This window comes from Puma concolor, chromosome A1 (assembly GCF_028749965.1).
Source record: "Puma concolor isolate L17-30 chromosome A1, mPumCon1.1.hap2, whole genome shotgun sequence".
In the NCBI taxonomy this organism is placed as follows: Eukaryota; Metazoa; Chordata; class Mammalia; order Carnivora; family Felidae; genus Puma; species Puma concolor.
This window is the reverse complement of record NC_141667.1, coordinates 215249647-215264360: the sequence shown is the minus strand read 5'-3', so window position 1 is coordinate 215264360 and position 14714 is coordinate 215249647. Positions and strand designations below refer to the sequence as shown.

The 14714-nt window shown below is 38.5% G+C and overlaps 1 protein-coding gene across 8 annotated transcripts in view; it reads left to right on the top strand.

Moving 5' to 3' along the window:
• Window positions 1-14714, top strand: part of ENOX1 (ecto-NOX disulfide-thiol exchanger 1) — a 585762-nt gene that overhangs the window by 84873 nt on the left and 486175 nt on the right. The window lies entirely within an intron of this gene.

Genomic DNA, 14714 nt, shown 5'->3' with positions numbered 1-14714 from the left:
CTAAAGGTATACAGAACTCTCTATTATTTTTATGATTTTCTGTGAGTTTTTTATTATTTCAAAGAAAAGGTAAAAACAAAAAAAATTGTGCAAACACTGTCAATTAATCTAAGTCCCTCCATACCTAAAAGCCAACAAGCAGGGTGATGAGTTAGAACTTAACAAAGCTGGGCATGCTATGAGAGCCTTTGCTGTCATCTGTTTTGTCTCAGCTAAAATCGTGACACAAGTAATCTTAAAAACCCAAGAAAATATCCTAGTAAAGAATGAATTTCTAAAGTTTATTTATCTCTTCCTAAAGACTTTTTTTTTTACACTCAAAAGCAGATTTTATTTCTGTCCTTACTGGATGAGATTGTTGGTGCCCTGCTTCCCGGTTTAAAATCCAAGACTTGCGAAACTGGAGCTCGTTTGTGAGCATAAAAATACATTTTTGTTTACTGTTGGCTCTAATAAAATCAGTGCTTTTTAAAAACAAGTGATTGTTTTGAGGGAAAGAAGTGCAGACTTAGGAACAATTAATGGTTTTGGTAATTATTACTCACTGCACAGGTATTAACCAGTGTTCGCTCTTTAGCAGTAAGATACACTTCAAGCCCCTAAATATTCAAAACATGAACTAATTTTTCTTCATTATTGAAATCTCTGTATGCAAACCTAGTAGCATTTGAAAGCTAATCTCCCTATGTGCCAGAGTAATTACAGCAAAGTAAATAATCTCCAGTGTTCTTAGTCCCTATAGAAATGGTTTAATATCTTATCTTTCGAAACTGGTTTTTGGCTCATTCAGAAAGCCTGAGAAAAGTTCTTTAGTATTCAGGAAAGGAGTAACATTGCTATTGTACCAGGGCATTTTCTCCATCAGAGAAGGAGAAAACAAATCCCTTTGCTACTATTCCCAGGCGTGTGTGTGTGTGTGTGTGTGTGTGTGTGTGTGCGCGCGCGCGCACGTGTTCGTGTGTCTGTTCCTCTGTAGAGCCTCAAACCAAAATCTGAACCAGAAGCCACTGTGTGTAAACATGAAGTGATTTGTTTGGCTTGTTCATCATTCCATAGATGGCATTCTGCCATCAACTCATTTCTAAACCAATGCCCCAGTGTGATGTTAGGGGTCACCCAGCTTTTCCATGAGATGTTACACAGAGGTCCTGAGTTGATTTGTTGATTTATTACCCACTGGGATTTTTTAGCCCTTATAAAGTTTTGTGGTGTTTGTCCCAGTATCTGTACAGGTTCCAGAATGAGTCATTATGCAGTCGCTTCCCAAGTTATAAGGCAGTAATGAGTTCTTTGCTTCTGTATCTGGAATGTTGGATATCAGACCTCAAAGTGCCAAAGCGATTCTTGCTTTTTAAAACTGTGAGATTGTTTTTCACAGGTCTCTTTCCTAGCGTATGGGTTGGAAGCTCTGCATTTTTTCCCCAAAAGGTTAAAACTGTGAGGAGAGCTTCTCAGCATAGATGACTCATATTCCTTCTAGATCATTGGGAGACATTTTGTTTTGAATAAATATATCTTTGGTGAAATGTGCAAAAGACCTGACATGTGCTACTTGCAGTTTTCAGCCTGTTATAATTTCATGAGAAGTGCGGTGTTGATTGAAATTTTCTATTTTTGGTCTTGGTGTTGAGATAGTTTTTTGTTTTACTTTCTGCCCCAATAAAATACGAGGGGGAAAAAAACAACTGTTCATTTTTATGAAATTGTGGTTTTGTATTAAAGTTGTAATGTTGTAAAATTTCCAAGATGCCTTTTTGTAATGTAGTTTACTTGTCTAAATTTTAGTTCACAGTATATTTTGTAACCACTGAGTTTTACATTTCGTTCTTTATGCTGTGACTTGGCATTGTGCAGAATTTCTGAAATTTTGCTGGCTACTCTAGGAATTAGGGCCTTTGGAGGTCTGTATTTCGAATTTTATATTATTATTGATGTTTTCTTGGCTTCTAAGATAGCTTCTAGACCAAGATTGGATGTGTTTACTGAAAGGTATTTATACAGGACTTCCCACTCTTAAACATTACTTGTCAAGAACAAAAAAAGGGAACTTTCTAAAATGGGCCAACCAGTGGGGCACCTGGGTGGCTCAGTCAGTTGGTTGTCCCACTTCGGCTCAGGTCATGAGCTCATGGTTCGTGAGTTCAAGCCCTGCGTCAGGCTCTGTGCTGGCAGCTCAGAGCCTGGAGCCTGCTTCAGATTCTGTGTCTCCCTCTCTCTCTCCTCCTACCCCACTGATACTCTGTCTCTCAAAAATAAATAAACATTAAAATAAAATAAAATGGGCCAACAACAACAACAACAACAAAACATTATTTATGACAGTGCATCACTGCCGTCAAGTGGAAATTTTGGTGAAAACCAGTGAGATCAGTCAGGAGGGCCCCCCGGGTGACCCATACATTTCTTCTAAATCTTCTCCTCCTCTCGGAGGACACCGCTTTGGTCTGCTTCTCTTCTGCTTCGTTGTCATGTTCTACTGCTATACAGAGTGTTGTTGAATGTTTTCTCTGCCTTATCTTTTTTCTCCTTCTTCCTCCTTTGCCTTGACAAAGGTGAATGTTCTTTATGGTTCTGTCCCTCCCTGCCTCTGGAGTAACTGAGTGTCTGTAGCTCACTTTCACTTGGTTTCTGGGCCTCTCCTGAGCAGGACAGAAAAAAAACAAGAGAAGCTTTATTTCCAGTAGCCTGTGGGGCCCCCAATCAGTCTTGCTCTGCTATAGGCCAGGTGTTGAGAGTGAGGAGACAGGGTGAGTCTCCCACATTCACACCAAGCTGTGTCCCTACCCCAGAGGCTGCTGAGTCTGTTCAGTCGGTGTGAACCAGAGTCTTCAGTGAACCCATCCCTTTGGATGGAATTTGGATATTTTGGATAAATTTTCCTAGCTCTTGCTGGTCCTGAGAGGCTGGACTCCGCCTTTTACCTCTTCAGTCAGTCGAAGGAGATCTGCTCTGACGTGGCTCAACTCTGATGGGAAATACCTGCTGTTGTGCCTGGCCTACTAGATTGAACCTGAAGCACTGGCCTGATTAAACCCGAGTTTGCTGTGTCCTTCAGAACATGAACCTCAAGGATCAGCCCTAAAATTAGGTCCCTTTCCCAAACTCTGGCCCTACCTAGCCCCGGCCCTTTGTTTCCCCGGGGGACTAAGGTTCCTGTTTGGATGTGAGTTAAAACAGGCCCCTTCCCCTCTCTCTTCACCTACTCTGAAGGCCTCAGCAATGATATCCATTAGGAAATATTTGCGGAGCTCCAGTTCTGCATTTTCATCTGCCTGATGGACCTGTCACCTCCTTATGTTCCTCTGGTACTTTAAACTCAATGTATGTCTGAAATTGAACTCTGCCTTCCCACCCATACCAGCTCTTCCAATAGGCTTTCCCATTATTTTCTGTACTGGCACTATCATCTGTCCTGTCTTCTATGCCAAAACTCTGGGAATCATTTTCTTTTTTTGTTTGTTTGTTTGACTTTGATATTTTGATTTTTTGTTTATTTTTATTTTAATTCTAGTATAGTTAACATGGAGTTATATTTGTTTCAGGCGTGTAATACAGTGATTCAACAGTTCCATATATTACTCAGTACTCTTCACTAAGTGTACTCTTAATCCCCTTCACCTATTTCGTCCATCCTGTTTCACCCCGCCCGTCTCCCCTGTGTGACCATCAGTTTGCTCTCTGTAGTTAAGAATCCGTTTCCTGACTTGTCTCTTTTTTCCTTTGTTCGCTTGTTTTGTTTCTTAAATTCTGCATGTGAGTGAAGTCACGTGGTATTTGTCTTTCTCTGACTTATTTCACTTAGCATTCTACTCTCTAGCCTCATCCATGTTGCAAATGGCAAGATTTCATTCATTTTTATGGCTGAGAAATAATCCTTTTATATATACACCACACCTTCTTTCATCCATTCATCTGTCGATGGACGCTTGGGCTGCTTCCATATCTTGGCTATTGTAAATAATGCTGCACTAAATACAGGAGTGCATATCTCCTTTCGAATTAGAATTTTTGTATTCTTTGGATAAATACCCAGTAGTGCAACTGCTGGGTTGTAGGGTAGTTCTATTTTTAATTTCTTGAGGAGCCTCCATACTGTTTTCTACAGTGGCTGTGCCAATTTACATTCCCACCAGCAGTGCACAAGGGTTCCTTTTTTCTCCATACCTCGCCAACACTTGTTGTTTCTTGAGTTTTTTATATTAGCCATTCTGAAAAATATGAGGTGGTATCTCATTATGGTTTTGATTTGCATTTCCCTGACAGTGATGTTGAGCATCTTTTCATGTGTCTGTTGGCTATCTGGGTGTCTTCTTCGGAGAAATATCTGTTCATGTATTCTGTCCACTTTTTAATTGGATTATTTGTTTTTTGGCTGTTGAGTTGTATAAGTTCTTTATATATTTTGGACACTAACCCTTTATCAAAGATGTCATTTGCAAATATATTCTCCCATTCAGTAGGTTGTTTTTTACTTTCATTAGTTGTTTCCTTTGATGTGCAGGAGCTTTTCATTTTGCTGCAGTTCCAATATTTATTTTTGCTTTTATTTCCCTTGCCTCAGGAGACCTATCTAGAAAAATGTTGCTATGGCCAATGTCAGATTACTGCCTGTGTTCTCTTCAAGGATTTTTATGGTTTCAGGTCTTACATTAGGGTCCTTAATCCATTTTGTGTTTATTTTTGTGCATGGTGTAAGAAATGGTCTAGTTTCATTCTTTTTCATGGAGCTATCCCGTTTTCCCAACACCATTTGTTGGAGACCTTTTCTCATTGCATATTATTGCCTGCTTTTCCAAGGGTTAATTGATCATGTAATTGTGAGTTTATTTCTGGGATTTCTATACTGTTGTACTGATCTATGGGTCTATTTTTGTGCCAGTACCATACTGCTTTGATTACTACAGCTTTGTAATATAATTTGAAGTCTGGACTTGTGAAACCTCCAGCTTTACTTTTTCACGATTGCTTTGTCTGTGTGGGGTCTTTTGTGGTTCCATACAAATTTTAGAATTGTTTGTTCTAGTTCTGTGAAAAATGTTCTTAGTATTTTGATAGGGATTACAATAAATCTGCAGATTGTTTTGGGCAGTGGAGACATTGTAACAATATTTGTTCTTCCAGTCCATGAGCATGGAATGTCTTTTCATTTCTATGTGTCATCTTCAGTTTCTTTCATCAGTGTTTTATAGTTTTCAGAGTACAGGCCTTCCACTTCTTTGGTTAATTTTATTACTAAATATTTTATTGCTTATGGCATAATTGTAAATGGGATTATTTTCTAATTTTTCTTTCTGCTGCTTCATTATTTAGGGTATGGGAATGCAATTGATTTCTGTACATTGATATTGTACTCTGTGACCTTACTGAATTCATTTATAATTCTAATAGTTATTTTTGTGGAGTGTTTAGGGTTTTTTTTTGTCTACATCTACAAATAGTTTGTCTTCTTCTTTACCAGTTTTGATGCTTTTTATTTTTGTTGTCTGATTGCTGTGGTTAGGACTTCCAGTACTATGTTGAATAAAAGTGGTGAGAGTGGATATCCCTGTCTTATTCCTGACCTTAGGGGAAAAGCTTTCAGTTTTTCCCCATTGAGTCTGATGTTTGTTGTGGGTTTATCATATATGGACTTATTATGTTGAGTATGTTCCCTCTAAACCTACTTTGTTGAGGGTTTTTATCGTGAATGGATAGTGTAATTTGTCATATGCTTTTTCTACATCTATTGAAATGATCGTATGTTTTTTTATCCTTTCTCTTATTGATGTGATGTATCCTATTGATTGATTTGTGAATATTGAACCACCCTTGTATCCTGGGAATCAATCCTGCTTGATTGTGGTGAATGACTTTTTAATGTATTGTTGGATTCAGTTTGCTAATATTTTGCTGAGGATTTTTGTATCTATGTTCATCAGAGATATTGGCCTGTGGTGTCCTCTCTCTTTCTCTCTCTTTTGTGATGTCTTTATCTGGTTTTGGTATCAGGGTAATTCTGGCCTCGTAGAATGAATTTGGAAGTTTTCTTTCCTCTTCTGTTTTTTGGAAAAGTTTGAGAAAAATAGGTATTAACTTTTCTTTCAGTATTTGTAGAATTCACCTGTGAACTTATCTGGTCCTGGGATTTTGGTTTTTGAGTTTTGTTTTTGTTTTTGTTTTTTTTTTTTTCTATTTTGATTCAGTTTCATTGCTGGTAACTGGTCTATTCAAATTTTCTGTTTCTTCCTGCTTCAGTTTTGGTAGGTTATCTTTCTAGGAGTTATCCATTTCTTCTAGGTTGTTCAATTTTTTAGCATATAGTTTTTCACAATATTCTCTTAAAATTGTTTGTATTTCTGTGGTGTCATTTGTCATTTCTCCTCTTTTCTGATTTTTTTTTTTTTATTTGAGACCTCTCTCTCTGTCTCTCCCTTCCTCATCTGGCTAGAGGTTTATCAATTTTGCTGATCTTTTCAAAGAACTAACTTGTTTTATTGATTAGTTCTATTGCTTTTTAGTTTCTATATCATTTATTTCTGTTCTCATCTTTATTATTTCCTTCCTTCTGCTGGTTTTGGGTTTTATTTGTTCTTCTTTTTCTAATTTCTTTTTCGAACTCCATTAGGTATAGGGTTGAGTTGTTTATTTGAGGTAGGCCTGTATTGCTGTAAACTTCCCTCTTAGAACTGCTTTTGCTGCACCCGGGAGTCATTTTTTACTCCACTTTCTACCTCACTTCACATTTAGTCACTTGCCAAAATGTCAGTTCTTTCTTGCTGTGTTTCCTATGCTTTCTAACTCCTCATTCTTATTCCTTCACCCTGCACTCTTTTTGATTATTCTATTTTTTTCTGTTTGAAATGCAATTTCTCCTCACTTTTGCTGTTTTAAAACATGGTTATCCTTTAACAACCAGTAAAGATGCTTTCCTTTCCAAAAGAATCTTCCCTGGTGTGCCCAGATGGAATTATTTTCTCATATAGTAGTTTTTGAAAAAAAAAAAACATATTTTTTGTTATTTATGTTCCTGTTGTACTGTTCTGGTTACATTGTAAGCCCCTGAGATAAAGATATGAGTGTGCTTATATTTATATGGTTTATCATTATAAGTCTAGAGGATAAAACTTTAAACGGCAGCAAAATCCCCTCACCACTTTATAAGGTGGTTCCTGAGCTGCAGGCATCAGTGCTGCCTTCCATGGATGTTTTGGCTGCGTGTTCTCTAGCACTACTTTATGTACACAGAAACACATCCGCCACCTTGTTGTGTTTGTGTCTACCTAAACACTAGGCTAAAAATGGCCCATTCTGTAGAAAATGTCTTTATAATCACCCTATTATTTTCCCAGCTAAGCTCAAACAACCAGAAAGCCAACATAGAAAGAACCAAAAGTAGTCAAAAAGCAAAGAAAATGGTATAACTAGTTTGGAAAAAAGTCTGGTTCCTCACAAATTAGACATACAGTTATGATATATTTTTCTCTTAGGTGTATACCCAAGAGAAATGAAAATATATGTCCATCTGAATACCTATACGTGAATGTTCCTAACAGCATTATTCAAAATAGCTAAAAAATGGAAACCAACCAAACGTTCATTAACTGATGAGTGGATAAACAAAAGCTGGTATGTCTATGCAATGGCATTTTATTCAACTACAAAAAGGAACGAAGTACTGACACAGGCTATAAGGATGAACCTTGAAGACATTATGCTTAGTGAAAGAAGCCAGGCACAGCGGCCACTTACTGATTCTCTTTATATGAAATGTCCACAATATAGGCAAATCCTTAAACACAGAAAGTAGAGGGGTGCCTGGGTGGCTCCATCAGCTAAGTGTCTGACTCTTTTTTTTTTTTTTTTTAATTTTTTTTTTCAACGTTTATTTATTTTTGGGACAGAGAGAGACAGAGCATGAACGGGGGAAGGGCAGAGAGAGAGGGAGACACAGAATCGGAAACAGGCTCCAGGCTCTGAGCCATCAGCCCAGAGCCCGACGCGGGGCTGGAACTCACGGACTGCGAGATCGTGACCTGGCTGAAGTCGGACGCTCAACCGACTGCGCCACCCAGGCGCCCCAAGTGTCTGACTCTTGATCTCAGCTCAAGTCTTGATCTTAGGGTCGTGAGCTCAAGCCCTGTGTTGGGCTCTGCACTGAGCATGAAGTCTACTTAAAAAACAAACAAACAAAAACGCAGGAAACAGGAAGTAGATTAGTGGTTGCCATGGTTGTGATGGAGGAATGGGGAGTGACTGCTAATGGGGATGGGGTTTCTTTTGGGGATTATAAAAATGTTCTGGGATTAGACAGCAGTAATGGTTACATAACTCTGAACATACTAATATTCACTAAATTGTACACTTTAAATGGTTAACTTTTTATGGTATATGAATTACATCCCAATATAGCTATTATTAAAAAAAGAAGAAAGGTTTATAGAATTTAAAGGTAGAAAGAAAAAGGGTTTGAAAATGTTTCATTGAGCCAAGGTAGGCCCTCTGACTGGTTAGGCTAGTTAAAATGCTTACAGATGACAAAATGAAGGTGAGAGAAATTAACCTACTTAGGATTTTGTAGCGTGTGGTGGGGATGATTGAAGGAACCACTGTTCAACACACATGCTTATGCCACTAATTATGTTGCCTTCTCAGAATAGCATACGCCTCATATGAGATATGTCTAGTGAACATATCACTCAGAGAGGCCTGATGACTGTTTGTTTGATGTCTGGACTTCTGTAGGATAACTTCCCCCCCCCCCCCATCCCCCGACACTCCTCCACATTGTTTACCTTCTGGTGTCTTAAATGGTGTTGTATATGTGTGCTGTTAATGCTTGTGATTGGCTTACTATGTTCTTTCCTCACTAGAAACAGTGGTTGTTGGTCATCCCTGTGAAAGGAGAATGCTTGGGGCTTACGCCTAGGGGTGACCATAATTTCTTAAATGTACCACGTGAAAGACAAAATGCACCAAACAATTCAGGAGAGGATTTTACTCAGGCTATAGCACAGGAAAGAATGTTCATTAGTAAGGACTGTCCAGGGGAAAAACACTTGGGTTTCATAAAACAAGGGAGTCAGTGAATAAGGGTAGAGGTGGATCTTAGAAGAGGAGAAGGCATATCTTCTCCATACATCAACAATAAGTTGAAATGATGCAGACTTCTGCAGGCATTATAAAGATGGAAGCAATCTTGAAGTGTCGCTTAAGGGAAGACATTGTTCCCTTTCTACACAATTGAAGTGAGACTCCTGTACCTGATGGTAGTCAGTTTTAAAGGAAACTACAAGATGTCAGGAGATTGAAAGAAGGGGAAGGGGCTGACTTGTGTGAACCAAGTCCTGTAGGTATGTGAGTATCTTGGCAAAGTGCCTCCTAAGCCAGAGCTGTGGCCAGCTTGGAAAGCATCAGCTCAGCAGGAGAGGAACTTTGGAGTAAGGTGATGGAATGATTTTTCCTAAGAGCTGATGGAGTTATTTTTGAACATAAAAAGTGGTAAAAAAAAAAAAAAAAAAAAATCCTGCAGTTAGGGTCGTTAAGACTGATTTTGTTCCAGCACAGACTAGCTCAGTAACAAATTAGTCTTTCCTAGTGTTTTTTTTTTTTTCCCCTTAGCCTAATTTCCATGATTTTACCATATGGAAACTCTGACTTTTATAAAGAACTTGCTCCACTGAGCAAGCTTGGTGCATTTTTCAAATGTTTTTTGACATTAACAGCTCTATTTCTCAATTAGCAAAGGGAATAAAGTTGATTATGCATATCCATGGGTGACAATTTACATCTGATTAGCCAGCTCTAAGGTAAACATTAAAAGGTCACTATAAATAACTTTTACTTCCTTTGTTTTCAGAAAGACCAGTCACTAAGTCCTAGCTTTGTCCTGCTCCCCATGGTTGAAAGTCCCTATTTTAAAATGATGGGCTTAAAGTAATATTGGGTAATAAAATCTGTAGAATTTAAAGCTTAGTTAGTTGACATTTTGTTTGTTGCATTTTTCTAATCATATTCTGATTCCCATCTGTTTTTGTGAGAACTATTAGCTAATCATAGACATTAAAAAAAAAAAAAAGGAACATATGTAGACTTACAACATGTTCTGGTAACCTATTCATGGGTTTACCCTTAGAGCTGAAAGGTCTTTTGGCTTTTTTTTTTTCTGACTAAAAATAGGCAAACTGTCAGAGAGAGGGAGAGAGGAAATTAACTCTACCTCCTCTATTATAAAAATTAACAATTCATCCTTTTCTTATGCTCACTGGAATCAGAGGCTTGATGGCTTGTGTATGAGAAAGATTTGGAAAAGTAAATTTATGGTGTGAATTGTGCAGGCAGTAGTTCAGGTCTTTCTGTGGTGTCCCATTGGCAGACCTGTAGTGGATGAACTTCCTCAGGGCTCCTCGTTGGTGGCAGCTCTTTTAGACAGGTGACCCTGCTCTCTCAATGCACTCGTGAACGTCGTTTTTGTCTTTCTCCATTTTATTTCCAAACAATGGAAATAGTTGTATTGTTGGTAATTAGTTTTTAATTGTAAAAGTACACGGGCTGTTGATAAAATTAGATAATATGAAAAGGTGTGAAGAAGAAAGGAAGATGTGAAGAAAGAACTTATAGTCCCACTTCTCAGAGATAATGATTATTTCCATTTTGGTAAATATCCTTCCAAGTATGTACTTCCCCCCCCCCACTTCCTGTTTATATAAACAAATATATTTTAACACAGGACAATGTCGTACATTGTTTTTAACCCAATTTTAGAAACTTTTGTAACATGTGTAGTTTTCTGTACAACTAATTTTGCATATATCTTTCATTTTAGTGGGTATATGATATTGCAATATAAAGAGCCGCTATAATTTCTTAAGTAACTCTGTGTTCATGGACATTTAAGTTGTTCTCTAGGATAAATTCTGGTGAAAGTTCTGGGTCATAATTTTTGATACTCATGTTAAACTACTTTTCAGGGCTCTTTTATCAATGGTGTTTAACAGCACCCATTTTCTCGTATCTTTAGTGAAAGTATTTTTAAAATTTTTGTCATTCTAGGGACACCTGGGTGGCTCAGTCGGTTAAGCGTCTGACTTAGGCTCAGGTCATGATCTTGCGGTTGGCAGGTTCGAGCCCCACGTTGGGCTCTATGCTGACAGCCCAGAGCCTAGAACCTACTTCAGATTCTGTGTCTCCCTCTCTCTGCCCTCCCCAGCTCATGCTCGGTCTCTCTTTCAAAAATAAACATTAAAACAATTGAAATATTTGTCATTCTGATATGCAAAATATTATTTAAAACTTAAATATCTTTGATTTGGGAGTTTGAAAACTTTACATAAATTTAGAAGCATTTTATAAACCTGTGAAGGTTGTTTGTTTTGCTTTTTCTAATAGGGAGTTTGTATTTTTGTATTGGTTCACAAGAATTCTTTATATATTAGGGAGATGAACCCTCTGCCATATAAATCAACTTACCCAAAATAAATTAGATGCCAGGCAGTGGGCCAAATATACATTTTTCTCTATTTGTTAATTGTCTTTTCCTTTGAATTTATAGTATTTTTCACAATTAAAAAGTTATTTATTTAATCAAATGTATTAATGTTTATAGTTACTGGCTTTAAAGCCATGCTTAGAAAAATCTTCTTCCCCTTGGATTATAGAAATTGTCCCTTGAATTTTCTTCTGGTTCATTTGTGATTTTTTTTTTTAACATTTAAAGATTTAATCTATCTGGAATTAATTTGGGGGGCAGACACTTGGTAAGGATCCAAAATTAGTATTTCTCCATTACCTCAGCACCATTATTCCAGAGTTCGCTGCTTTTCCACTTCCATCACATACAAAGTTCCCATGGGTTTTGGAATCTAATTCTGCTTCCTTTCTTCTGTTCCGCAGATCTATTACCATGATATTAACTCAGAAATACAAAAATATATTATCATCGAGCAGTGCTAACTTTCCCTTACAGAGTGAGGTGGAGAGTATTTGAGGAGTATTGAGAATGATTTCTAAGGCTTTCAGGAGGTGACCCCTGAATGAACCGTAAAGATGTAGCAGGAGTAAGCCAAGTGAGGGTCAGGTTGGGGTAACGGGGAAGTGCATTCCAGGCAGAGACGTTAGCATGAATGGTCTCAGAGGTAAGAAGTAGCAGGACGTGTGTGTGTGTGTGTGTGTGTGTGTGTGTGTGTGTTATGTGAAATACGGGGCAGATGTCATGAGAAATGAAGTTGGAGCCATGGTCAGGTGCCTAATGCTTGGGGTTCTTTCAACCGTGTAAGAAATTTGGATATTTTTCAGATGGCCTGTATTGTTAAAGTGTTCTAAGCAGAGGCCTGACACTGTTTGGTTTGAGTTTTAGAGAGATTTTCTTTTTTTAATTTTTCACATGTACGATCCATTCTAGAGAAATCAGCCTATAAGCAAAGAGATCACTAGACGTTCCTTAGTAATCCAAATAAGGGGTGACAGGCACCTCAACCCAGGCGACATAGCAGATGGGGAGAAGAGGGTTAGATGCGAAGCCTGTTTTGGTGAGTTCCATGAAGAATGGTGAATGATGCACATGGAAGAGTGAAAGGTGGCTCTGGGTTTCCCAGCACTGGTGGTGAATGGCCTCAAGTTTTTGGTCGTGGAGGAGACAAAAAATTGTCTTGTGAAGAGGAGAAGATGGCAGAGTAAGTTGGTGGCTTTAGGACACTGACAAGGATGAGGGAGTGATCTGACTGGACGAAACTGATGGGCCTCAGCCCCAGTGCCCTTTGAAGGCGTTGGACCGAGTGTTGACATTGTGTTTTGCATTCCCAGATTCTTTTCGAAGAAACGCCTGTGGCTCTTCCACAGGTCCCAGACACATCATGGTGGTGAACTCCTGCCCTTCCGCTACGACTCCCCTGTGGACTAGCTGGGAATCTAGAATTACAAAACAAAAAACCCTACATAGTTCACCTAGCCGGTGTGAGACAAGTTGCAGTTTCTCAGTTTCATACACAATCTGCTTCAGCAGCTACATTTCTAGATGTGCCTTGCACATGATACTTGAAGCTAGCAGACTTTGAATAATGATGACCCTGGAAAAGTAGCAATAAGAAAGACTTGTTGGAGCTGACAGAAAAGCTCACAGAAGCCAGGGAAGAAACGCTGCTTGCAAAGTTGTCCTGTGCTTACACTCACTAGTTGGCCTCTCTCAAATCAAAGGAAGAATTAATTTTGCTAATTGGAAGGCTATTTCTAATAGATTCACACCTGATATGAGTTAGCATGTGAAGAGCAGTAACGGTAGAATAAAATGCATATGATTTGTGCCACTGAACTGCCAACTGTGTGTCATTAAGTAAGGAAATATGGGTAGCATCGTCGCCATCCTCAATTTATGTTTATTGAACGCCACGAAGTTCGAGGTCAGGCTTATAAATAGTCACTTGGTCAGGTTGAGTACACTAATAATTTATGCTGAGCAAGTAGAAGAGGTTACTAATTTTGTTTTCTTTACCATCTGTGTACCTCCTGGGCAGATCTTTTTTTTTTTTTTTAATCTGCTTGTTTTCTTTTTTAACTTATTTATAAGCAAGGCTGGCTGTTCTGCAAAAAAGAGTGTTCCAGATATAAAATCCTGAGAATCCCCTTCTTTGTCCCAAAGACTTTAGATTCTAAAGAGAGAGAAGAAGGTGGATTGGTAGACAGCTCTGCAAGATCCCATGTTCTTCTTTTCCTCGCTTAAGTCTGCTTGGCTCAGAATTGCTGAGGGAAGGCAGCATGGAGGTTCCAGCCTGGGTTTTTTTGTTTAAGCTACAGGCTGTGTCTTTTTTTGTGGTAATGAAGCAGTGCCTAAAATGTTATCAGGGAGGAATCCAACCCGTTTTCTTCTTGGTCTTCTCATCCGGAGCCAGCAACAGACACACAAACAGGGGGGGTGGGAGCTGGAAGAGAAGCCTTGAGCAAAGCAGAGAGAACGGAGAATTGCAAAAAGTGGAAGCAAAACAGAAGTGCATTGTGGTAATGGATCCTGTGAGTGCCGAGTGTGTGTGTATATGCAGACAGGTGTGTATTCATATTTATATTAATATTTATATTCATATATTCATATTTATATTAATTTATAATAATAAATAATAAATTTTTGATGCAGAAAATACATTTTACCTACATAGGTTGATTTATGGATACAAAAAGTGAATGAAAAAAAAATGAATATTGCAGCGCATAGCCCTAAAGCAGTCCATCTGAATGGTAATGAAAATCTGGCTCTACTGAGGGGCTGATTTTGCCGTTTTCTCTTAAATGCAATTGGGCTCATTTTCATGCCATTTTTTTTATGGTATCAGAGGTACCAAATAAGTGTCAGCTTGTCAGAGATGGGATCAATGCTTAACAATTAAGTGTGCATTCCTTTCTACCTATGTACATTAAACGTCTAACACGGTCTTCCAGTTTTATTTTCATTTTGTCATTCTCCTTTGCTACATCTTCTTCCTCCTCAGTTCGTCTTCTAACACTTGTGTTCTGCAGAGCCCTGAACTTGTTCTCACTCTTCACCGTTGTCTGGCTCACTTCTCTTCATCTTCATGCTTTCCTGGCCTGTTCTTTAATTTTGACTCTTGTGGCGGATCCTGATAGCTGCCCACCAAAATCCATTCTACCTTTATCCTCGACACACAGCTCTAGTGTGTTTCCCAGCCTTGCTTGTAGGTGGGTGGCCATGTGAGTAAGATCTCTCCAGGGGAATGTGAGTAGACGTGGTGCAT